General features: G+C 30.3%; 1 protein-coding gene and 1 long non-coding RNA gene across 2 annotated transcripts in view; one reads left to right on the forward strand and one right to left on the reverse strand.

Moving 5' to 3' along the window:
• The window catches only part of LOC105202817 (tachykinins), a 72,528-nt gene that overhangs the window by 38,433 nt on the left and 22,002 nt on the right, over positions 1 to 12,093 (reverse strand). The gene's annotated exons all lie outside the window — the stretch shown is intronic.
• Positions 8,796 to 11,272, forward strand: LOC105202816. Its single transcript, XR_851118.3, has 3 exons — positions 8,796 to 9,511; positions 9,607 to 9,709; positions 9,796 to 11,272. It is a non-coding gene; the product is annotated as an uncharacterized LOC105202816 (long non-coding RNA).

Raw genomic sequence — 12,093 nt, forward strand, 5'->3', positions numbered from 1 at the left:
TTAATTTATTAATTTACAAATTTTTAATTCTATATAATTCTAGATAATACTTTCTAAAATTAACTTTTAATTTAACTTAAGTTAATTTAATGTTAACGTAACTTTTAACTAGTTTTTAGTTTATGTACTCTTAACATGACTAAATTAATTTGATGAACCATTAACTTTATAACTTAATTTTATTAAAAAAGTATATTAATGCCTAATCCTTCCCCCTGTTTTTAAATGTATAATATGTGTTTATGGAGCATGTTGCAATTAATGAAAATCATCAGAACTCGTACTGTATAGATTTTGTATCAAGTAGCGATAATTAGATGCCACAGGTCATCGAAACTTCATGAAAGAGTAATGAATGGTTACTTTTTGAATAATAGTAACTTTTGAAAATCAGTAACGAGTCAGTTTTTACAGAAATGTAACGGTAACGCTTTACTTTTATTATAAGTAACGTTTCCAACTCTGAGTAAATGTCGCCAATTTTCTATAAACTTGCCCGTATTTTATATGCAACAACGTAATAACTTGTGCGCGTTATTAAGATATTATGTTTTCATTTTCTATTCTCATTAAATGATTTATTTTCTATTTCTATACAATTAATTCATATTGAGATTACAGTAGCGCGCATCGAGCAATGCTGACGCAAAGATATTTATTGCAAATTGAATCGCTATTTCGTTAGCCGTTAATGAATGACCACTCGGTAAATAGTACGCGACACTCTAAACCGATCGCGTATTAATCCTCTTCCCCGATAACATATGTATTGAAAGATTCGAAATACGCATCAATTTTACAAAGTATGCTCCACGCGCGCACGTTCTCTAATGGATTTTAGAGCAAACCACCATTTCAGCGGGAGGATATAGCACAAGGGAAAACAAACGCGGGACGCGCGCGTGTGGTACGTTCCGAACAGGAAATTTTACTTGCGGTTTGGTAACGAAACATGCGCGATGCAATATGATAATTGCCTTCGAGCGACATTAGCTCGACAGTAAACGCCGTAATCACTTTAGTCGGCGCTTACATCCGTCAACCGCGCGCCGAGGATTCATCAAGAGTCACTTATCGGGGGCGCCTACGGAAAGCGTGCGTGCGCAACTGCAAGTTGCGATATAGTCGTCCATAACTGTCCGATTCTAATTTGTCGGCTCGTGCAATTTCGCGGCTGGAGATTAAACTGTGACGTCGTCGCTCTGTTCCGTCGCTGTGCGGGGGAAACGTTGGGGAAACTGATCGCCGGCGACGCGATATAAAGCGGAGCGAGTATAACGGACGTCCGGTATGCATTTTGTGAACCCAGCATTGCCGGATGATGTGTAAAAACACGGTTTCCAATAGCGCAATACGATATAAAAATAAAACGCGAGGAAAAACACGTTTTCTCTCCCCTCAGAAAACGCACACGTACGAGTAGCTCTTGTCGTTACATCAAACTGCATCGTAAACTGCATCGTAACTTCCCGCGAGCGCGGAGGAGGTGTGGACGTCGAACGCGGTAAATACGCGATTGGAGAATAAATCAGATCAATATCAAGCAGCTCTGCCCAAGGTTGCTCATGGAAATGATTGTCTCGCGGAGAATAATTGACTTCCGTTCGCTTTAACGTATGCACGTTAAAGGGAATTCAAAGTGACCGGCGGCGAACTTTCAAAGTAAATTTGAGAGTAACCTTTAAATTCCGTTCCTCTGCAACGATTACTCGCCTTCGGCTAAGATTAAAAATTCCAAGGTCCGCGTTCGCATTCTGCACTTCACTTCATTTAGCAATTACATGTTACGAGATTCTCAGCCCGAGATGATGTTGCATGCACTTTTCATGAGGCAAGCAAACGTGGATTAAGCGACCACATTCAATACCGGATACGAGTTATGAATACGGCCATATTCTTTACTGTATTTGAAACGATCATTATCTTGGGAGTAAACGCGTGAGTTTAACGTCAGTAAACGCAACCCGATTAATTTCTAAATATATTTTTGAACGTACTATGTACGAGTATTATAAATAAATGATAATTAATATGAAAAATTTCTAATAATTTAAAGAAACATAATAGTTAATAAAAATAATCTTATTATTCCATTTTTTTTCTTTGTCTCTCATTTTTTTACTTTTTTCTATTATCTTTTTTTAAATCTATCACTTTTTTTCAAATTTATTTGACATATTATTTCTAAATATATGTACACATGTGTAAAAATAAAATGTGTTGACATATTTATATTTTGGCTTTATTCTGTTTGAAAATAATAGTATTTGAAAAAAGCTATTGAAAGTACATTGCGGTTATTAATGCGCAGTTACAATTTTTCCAACAATGCGAAACTTTATTAAACATAAAATCAATGAAACTAAAAATACGAACGTTCCGACTCACTTTGGTGTCATCTTCGGGCAACAATATTGCTCAAATGCATGTGTACGTTCACTCGTCCTCAGTCCATCATGGTTGAATCAGTAACGGAGTTACCATGTCCGAAACACAACATTAGTCTTTTTTAAATATTATTATTTTTAATTTTTGAGAGTCCTTTTGTACTTTTATTGTTTGTTCTAATGCTAATTATTAATTTATTAATGTATAATAACAACATAGTCGCAAAAATTTATATTTTTCAAAACTTATATATTATGTTCCTTCAAGTTACTTAGAATGTTTTCTATTACTTACTCTTTAGATGTGATACATATTAAAATAAAATAGAATAAAAGTTTCTCTCTCTCTCTTTCTCTCTCTCTCTCTCTCTCTCTCTCTTCCTTTCTTTGTCTCTCTCAAAATTGATAAATTTAAACTTTTCTCAAAATTTTCTAAGAAATGTACGTTTTTATCTGCATTAATATATCTTTTCTAGTATGTTATACTGAGAAACACGCGATATTGAATTATATTGGAAATGTAAAAGAGAAAATAAAAAAAAACTATATGTGAGCGCGCTACGGTCATTTAAACCGATTATTGTAAATGTATCAAATTTTACAGAGGAATAAAAATAAAGCGTCTCCGTGGGATTTATTTCTCCACACTATGTACGAAGAAACATTAGAGAAAATTATGCTATAAATAACTGAAAATACAACTATTAATACTAAAGTATATTATAAATGTAACGTGAAAGAAAAAATTGGATTATACGAATAAATTGAGAGATATAGATAAAATATGGAAAAGTGCAGCGAAATGATCGGGGCGCAATCGCTCTCATGTTAAACGCGGCGGTTTATTTAAAATTTATAAGTGATTTGCATGTCAAACAAATAAAATTGAATCTGTAGTAATCGAACATTTAATACTATTTATCTATTGCTGTCAATACAGTGAAGATGCGAAATTAAAGTGCAATCAAGTTTTTTTATCGTATCTACTTGTAATCGACAAATTTGCTTTGATCATGCTCGTTTTCGTATAATATTTACGAAAGAGTCTCGAGTGTACGTGTGTTCGAAGAAGACATCGCTTTAAAGTCACAGCTTTTTATAAGTTTGAAGAGGCTTACTTTCCCAATCCCGTCAAAGTCTCTAATTAAAGAAAAGTTTCCCTACGAAATTTATATGAATAATGACATCTATGTTTTTCCTTGAGACTTTCCTTGACTGTTAACAAAAACGAGGAATAAATGTAAATGTCTTACTGTCACTCGCACGACAAGACGCACGGTTACGCGATGTTATTTAACAACGAGGTAAGTTATAGCGTCACCGTTTTGAACTAATTAACGTTAAAATCGTTCATCTGTCCATTATGAGTTAACGTTCATTAAAGACACAGGTCAAAGAAAACTTTCTATTACGAAAAATATTAAATAAAGTATTTAATTCACTTGCTATGTTGCACTATTGACTTAAAACAAGAAACTCCTAAGCATAACGCGTTTCATTCATGAAATGAAAATGAAAGGTACATATTATACTTTGTTCTTGCCTTTTTCTAATATAAAGTCTCTTGGTCAATGTTCCGTCGGCAAAGCCTTGGAAATGGAAAATCTTCGGTCACACCAATGGAAATTACTTAAAGCACATAAGCTTTTAAAAAGAAATATACATCGGTATACAGAATGCTATTACTTTTTATTCACTGGTCTATAGAACATATACAAATATGATGCAGAAAGATGTAAAAAAAATCAACGAAACATCCATAGATTTGAACATCCAATGCTACGCAATGGAAGCGTGTGACAAAAAGCAATTTCTATTCACCGTTTCGGCAATTTTTATTCGCAAAGACAATATATTCATTACACGTGCGTGGTGTTGACAATTGTTAGGATTAATAATCCGAGAAAATATTATTTCTTCTTTATTCACAGCGCGAATTTATGAGAATTCAACGCCCCTACAGCTAGAACCGAGCGCTTTGTGTAGCAACTTAAATAGAAAAACACAACGGTGTAATGAATGTATTAATGGTGTAATAAAGCATTATACGCATTCATTATAATTTTCTACTTAAAACGCCGCGCACAAAGGTTGAATGCACATTAACAGATATCCGATTATACGATAGGGTTGCTGAGTCTTTGAAATTGAATATTCTTTAATTCTAATGTAAAATAGCTTCGTGTATCACGTTGATAATATAGAAAACGCTGAGAAGCATTCAATACAAAAATCAAAACGATTTAATGCACTGATTAACATAAAAAGATTATTTATTGATCAAAGTGTGTGGTTTATCTCTATCGCTGAAATAATTTCTTTTATGAATTGCATTTAAATGATTTTTTTTTTTATTATAACACTTGTCACTCAATGTAAAAAAAAAAGGCAATGTATCTTCACAAACCTAATTAAGTCACGTCCGGCGTTATATTTAAAGGGATTACTACTTTATTTAGAGATTCAAAAATTCATAAACATATACATTCAAATTTTTAAAGCAAATGTCTATGCTTTATTTAAAAAAAAATGTAATATAATTTAAAGATTAATTACAAATTAGGTAAAAAAAGTTTATTAATATATATAATATAGATGTAATTGTAACTTTTTATAATAAATGCATGTTAAAGAAAAATGACTATAAGATTTTCTAGTTTAGGTATAAGTTTTAAAAAATATATAGGAATTCTAAATTTTTCAAAAAATATAATTATTTTGGACGGATGAAAATGAGTAAATTTTAGTGAGAGAAACATAAGAATCTCTTCGCAAAATTTGTTGTTTTCTTGTTAATTAATTAATTAACTCTGCTTAGGCTGCGTTCTGAATTACGTATGAAGCGCGTAGAGTGCATAGAAAGTCGTTTTGAATTAACTATTGCGCGCTTCGAAAGTGCTTCAAGAGAGCTATGAATTCTCAAGAGTGTACTAATCGTACTGAATTCTTAGCACTCCTCCCAACGCATTGACTGCTTCTCTTTTAACTTGAGGTAGTTGATGCATCTCATGCGTTTATGCGGTCTATGCGTTTCTTGCATAATTTGGAACGCATTCAGATTGCAGCGATTGCATATCAAACACAAAATAGACGAGAGAATCGACAAGCTGAGACCCACTAGATCAAAAATTATTTAAATTTTCTATTTTTATCAAAGAGGAAAACGACCCTATCAGCAGACAATGTTTTTTAAACGTTTTTTTAAATAGTTATTTTTCATTATAACGTTTTTTAAATATTTAAAAAAACATTTTAAAAAACATTGTTTCCTGATAGGGAAAGTAGTTACTTATTTTTTAAGAAATCCGAAAAAGAATTAATATTTTAAATATAGCTTTTAATAAAATCTTAGAAATTTGTCTAAGATCTATATTATAGCTCTATAAGCGCTACAATTCCCAGAATATTATATAAATATTATTAAAAATAAAAATAATTTTATAATATATTATTTCAATATTCGTGAAATATTACGAAAATATTCTACGGATATTATTTTTCAAAATTAATGTGAATTGTTATGCATAACTATTCATAGACTTTACAATTATTATATTTATTTACAGGTTATATAATATTTCCGATGATTTAAAGTATTGAAATAAATAATATTATTTACTTTTAATATAATATTTTTACAATATTTATATAATATTATTAGGAGTTACACATAGAATCACTTTTTATTAGTAATAAATAATATTTCAGGAATATCATTTAATATTAAATAATGTGCGTTTGTAGGAAGTCCACTCAACGCACAGAAAATCGTTCAAAAATTCTCAAGCGCTCATGCGCACATTGAAAAGAACAGAAACAATTTCGAAGCGTTGCGCATCAGTAATGCACTCTACGCGCTTCGTGTGCAATTTGGAATGCAGCCTTAGTCAAACGACAAGGGATTATCGGCTTAGATGATTTTTTGTTTTTGAATTTTTTGATAGACGGTAAACGGAAGAAATCCGCTCCTCTTCCTAAAAAAAAGTTGATAATAGCTAGAGTCTATCAGCCATAGTGACGTTATATTTCATCAGTTACGTTTCGCACAACAACAAGTGAAATTTGAGCGTGCATCAGTGACACGATTGCACCGGCAAAGTTGCTATTTGTCAAATTATGTAAATTAGATTTCTTAATATTTTTAACTTTTATTGTATGTAATATAAATAAAAAGTTATTTTTATTATAATAAGTATGGAAAATCAGAACAAAACCCATATTCAAGATGGAAGATGGATGCGTTCTGCAGAGAAAGCGCAATCGCAAGATTTATTTTACAGCTTTCTAACAACAAAATTAACAGCGAGAAAATCAAAAATGAACGAAATAACGAGGAAGACGCCAACGAAGGTTTAACTCGTGTGCAAGCTCGTTTGTATATGGAGAGTTTGTCAGAAATAGGGTAAAGTCGCCTATTATAGGATAAATTTCTAATATGAGATAGAGAGGTTTCTGCTACATTAATAAACGCATGTGGTTGGTACTATCATAAACTTATTACTCTTAGGGTGAAATCTACTTAACAGAAAATTCATTATTAGGTCATGCGTGCAGTCGTTGAAATAAAGATTTTGAAATTGAATGTTGTCAAAATTTAATGAGATGAGTCTTCAAACCTTGTTTGTTATAAAATAAATAAATATTTGATAATAAATTCTACATGCAGTGATAGAGTGAAGTCGTTTTAATAGAAAAATACGGCACGTGATAATTTACTTAATTATAAATATTAAATTTGATTGTGAAACCGCAAAGCATGGAACTTATAATATGAAACCCTCAAAAATTCTCATTTATTATTGCATAGTGTGACTTTGAGAGCTTTCCAAAATGCTATTAATAAATACTTTATAACAAAGGTTTTTATTGAGGATTTTTGAATAATAAGGTTTAAAAGTTATGACTTTCAGCATTAGCACTGAAACTTTATAATATCTCAAAAAGAATAGATTTTGAAGAAGAATGTTACGTACAAAAGTTTTTGAGTATCAAATAAACCATTTGATTGATCAAATAGGTTTTGAGTCTGGAGCCGAATTTAAACTTAATAAGGTCCAAGTCGATAAAACCCATCTCATATAAAGAAACCTTTGTGTCTCATACTAGAAACCTTTTTTATAATTAGATAAACCCACTCACTGATAGATGATTGTGTTCTCAAGAGATTTATGGATTTAAACAAATCTGAAAAAATTCTGGTGCACTCTTTGATTATTTGGGAATACGATTGTACAATTATATAATTCGAAACTTTTTTACTTTTAAAAAAGTAATTATTTGATAATCTAAGAATCAGTAATTTTATAAAAAAATAGGAAGAAGATATAAAAAACCTTTGTCTTATATTAGGAACCTTTTTTTTGAATTAGCAAAATAGGCAATTTTGATAAAAAATTTTATATATAGTAAAATATAACTATTATCGATTGCCAGCTTTTGGAGATAAAATTTAAATACATTTATAATTTGGATATAAAAATAGGAATTAATAGTATAAATTACATAAATTATAAGCCTTTATGTATCTCATAATAGACAATTTTACCCTATTGAAATTGCGTGAAATTTTAAACAACTTGAAGAGAATGTAGCCGCGCATTGTGATAAACTAAATTAGATAAGTTAAATAACAAAGAACAAAGAAAACAAACTATGTTTCTTGTGATTAAAAATGCAATAAAAATAATTGCTGTGCTTCATATAAAAAGCAGTTTATAAACATACGCATTTTTGTAAAGAATGCACAGTATCATATATATAATATTGTGTTATGAATATATTTCTTTTTCCAAACTACTTTTAAATGATCACTTCTAAAATAGAATATTAATTTTTGGCACATAATTTTTCTTGTTTTATTATCTTCTTCCTATTTTTTTTTTAAATTACTGATTCTTAGATTATCAAATAATTATACATTTTTTAAAGGAAAAAAGTTTCGAATTATATAATTGTATAATCGTATTCCCAAATGATTAAAGAGTACACCAGAATTTTTTCAGATTTTTTTGAATCCATAAATCTCTTGAGAACACAATCATCTATCAGTGAGTCGGTTTATCTAATTATAATAAGTAGTAAAAAAATTGATTGAACTACAGAGAGTTAATTATGTTACAAAGAAAGATTTACTTGGGTAAAATTAAATTCAGTAGCCTCTTCAACAGAATTCTAGAATAAACTTCTATAGAATAAAATTAAATTCCGTAACCTTCGATAGTATTTCAAAATTATTATTAACATTTATTTCTATTTTTAGCCAGTTATTCTGAAGTTATTTCATTTAGAGATTCGACGCACACGTCGCACACGTGTAATTAGCGGTACAGTCAGAATTTAACGACGCGAGATAAGCGGCGCGAAGCCCTACTCAGTAATTACAAAAGCCTTACGTGGTAATCATAAAGATTGGTGCGGTACTGTTATAACATCATGCATTGCCTTTTGCGCCGCTTTACACCTTCGCTTGCATTAAGCAACGCTGAAAGAGCATGCAAGCAGCTTTCAAAAGTATCCGCTAAATGTCAGAAAGCGACGTCGCCATAACACAAATTTCACGACTATTTCAGGCTCTGGCTTATTGGGTCAAAGATGGGTGTACTGTCATGGTACAAGATGCAAAAACGTACGAAATTGCAATTGTAATTTTTCGTCACCCTGTATCTAGTAACGATCGTTACAAAGTTTCTACCGTTTCGACTAAAGTGTTTGATTTCAACCTTCGCACTCACCGACCGTGTTTATTTTGCTTACAGTCGTGGAAGTGTGGGCACGCAGGAGCCGTAATGTTTCAATACAACGAGATAATGTCCGCAGCTCTTTTCCTCGCGCGCGGAGAAACATCCCTACCGGTGAAATTGTAGTCAACTACAAGTCAGTCTTAATTCGACCGTGCGGTAAAGCTATTCGGCTATGGGCCACATACGAATTCCGTATTATTGTCGCATTCTCTTTTATATATTCCGTATACTCGTGTATATTTTTTTAATATGTAAACTTATAAGAGCTATTATGTGTCTTGCAAAGATATAATGACATTTAGTTGCCGTTATGAAGATACTGTTCGTACATTACATTTTTAAGAATGCATGCATATTCGTACAATGGAGGATGGATTACATAAGGTATTGTAGATTTGAAATTAGAAATGAACTGTTGTTCTTCGTAAATGTATAACGTTTTGTTAAAGTGAAATAAAATAATTTTTATTAATTACCAGAATTCAGAACAATCTTGGAATGCCCACGCTTGAACACGTTATAACTATTAGGCTTAACAGCATTAGACTGACAACCGACAACTTTCTCGGGACTTTTTAACGGGTAAATAAATGTGAAGAAAAATACGATGATTTAAAAAATAAAATTATATTATTAAAATTAATAATATTTTCAATGTGTTAAACCAGTAGAAAGGAATAAGGATAAAAGACGATCTCATGAATATGAATCCAAAGCATTGTCCGTACAGCTTGTATACAATTGTGAGAAAAAATTTCCTGAACACAGACTTGAGTGCGGAAAGGTCAACTGAAATAAGTGATAAAACCTTGCAATCTACATTTTGACGATTTAATATGAGGATGATGTGTCCATTTACTTCGACGCTTTAGAACGATGACAAGAGAAGGTGAAACACTGAAATACAATAATCGCGCGTATTATCACGGGCGTACGTATCAATTCAGAATCTGAGTTGTCATTTCCAACTGATACAACAAAATTGTGCTTTATCATTCTCCGTCGAGCATTTTTTCCTTCAAGTAGTATTTATTACTGATGATTCGTGTGTATTTATTCATTTTCAAACGTATAAACGTATTATATCTGACATAATTTGACAAAGAATATAATTAAATTGCATTATCGTGTCAGGCTATAATGTCAGATTCTCGGATTTATCTCACATATTTTGTTTTAATCTTGTGCGATCATAATATTTTAATATTTCAAATAATTTATAAATAGTTTTAATAACCATAATTGTGAAGTAATTATATATATTATATCATTACTGACGCAAAATTTTACTCAAAAACAGATATTACATTAATTGTGGCAATTATTGTGATAATATTTCTACGGAAACATTTATGAAATTCTAAAAACAGAAAAAAACAATAATGTATTTTGTATTTTCTACATAAAAAATTAGAGTTTAAATTTAAAATATATATTATTAGACATTATATTATATGTATGTATAATGTAATGCTTAATAGTCCATTTGCAATATAAATATAATATTACTGTAATACGTATTATAATTTTATATGTATACTACTACATTATAATACGTACTCTACATATGTATATATTTATTACAATGTAATAATATGTATAACATAATATACATCCGTGTATATATGTATACATCTATATTGTATAAATATGTATAATAACGTAAATTTATAAATAGCAACTACAATTAACATTTTAATCTAAAGCTGATAAGTAAACGTATTAATATTGCGAGTACTTTAGTAAAAGACAAGAATAATTTATAAAGCTAATTTTCAGAAGCTACAATATATTATATTCACATTCTTATCACTTACAACTTTTTGTAGTTTTCCTCTTATGCAGTGTTTATTTACCAATTGCTTTGACAATTCATATGATTTATCAGACAATAATCGCAGATCAAAGGAACAGAAAATCTAAAGTATAAATAATGTTAAATCAATCCTTCATTAATGCAATTTTCAAAATTATTCTCGTCTGTCCTTTTACGCGATACAACAATTTTGTATAATTTAATATTATTTTGAACACGTGTGTACAAAACATAATAACATTTATAAAATAAATAGACGCAAATACATTTTACATGCTACATCATTATTCAAAAAGTATAGAGTAATCTCAAAAACAAGAAATTAAAAGCCAAAAATAAAAATGCACAAAAATATACCGTTCTTTAAAATTCCGACCTATCTACGCCTCGTCCCTATCTGTCCTCCCCCGTGTTGCATATTTATATACGTTTTCATAGGTGATTTTATAGAATATTCATCTCTCTCTCTCGACGGTATATAAATCTGCAGAGTAGCTCCCAGGAGACGCACACGTCCGATTCGTCACGCATCAATATAAATCGATATTAAACTTAAAGAAACATATTCCTATCGTGGTATATTTCTCTTTGTTGCAATAAAACGATTATCGAAAGTATTATTCCCAAAAATTACATAACCTTCGATAAAGATCACGTATTATATTTGACTGCAATATCCGCTGTATTAAATTTAAGCTCCGCATAGTTTTTCCGGAATAAGAGACTCAATTTTGAATAATAAATTCTTCAATGAATATTCAGGTGCAATAAAATTATCGTTATTAAATTTACAAAATATTATTTATATCATATTCAATTACATATTAAATTTTTTACACTTTAAAATGTCAACGTCATTGTATCTCTTTTGAATATTTGATGACCTTGACTTTTGTTGTGCTTTACGAGTGCCCACGCAAACCATAGAAAAGGCAATTCTCATGAGATGAGCATGAGATAACTTTCGTACAACAAAATCTAATAAAATATAATATTTTAAAAAGGCTACTATCTAAATATTTAAATCTTGACATTTTTTTTTTTTTTTATAAAGTTTAATAAAATTTAGAACAATTTTGTAGAGCTAAATTTATAGTTTTTGTTTCGTTTCTTTACTGAATTAAACATGAAGAATTAGATTTAGAAATTT

The sequence above is a fragment of the Solenopsis invicta genome, chromosome 16 (genome assembly GCF_016802725.1).
Source record: "Solenopsis invicta isolate M01_SB chromosome 16, UNIL_Sinv_3.0, whole genome shotgun sequence".
In the NCBI taxonomy this organism is placed as follows: domain Eukaryota; kingdom Metazoa; phylum Arthropoda; class Insecta; order Hymenoptera; family Formicidae; genus Solenopsis; species Solenopsis invicta.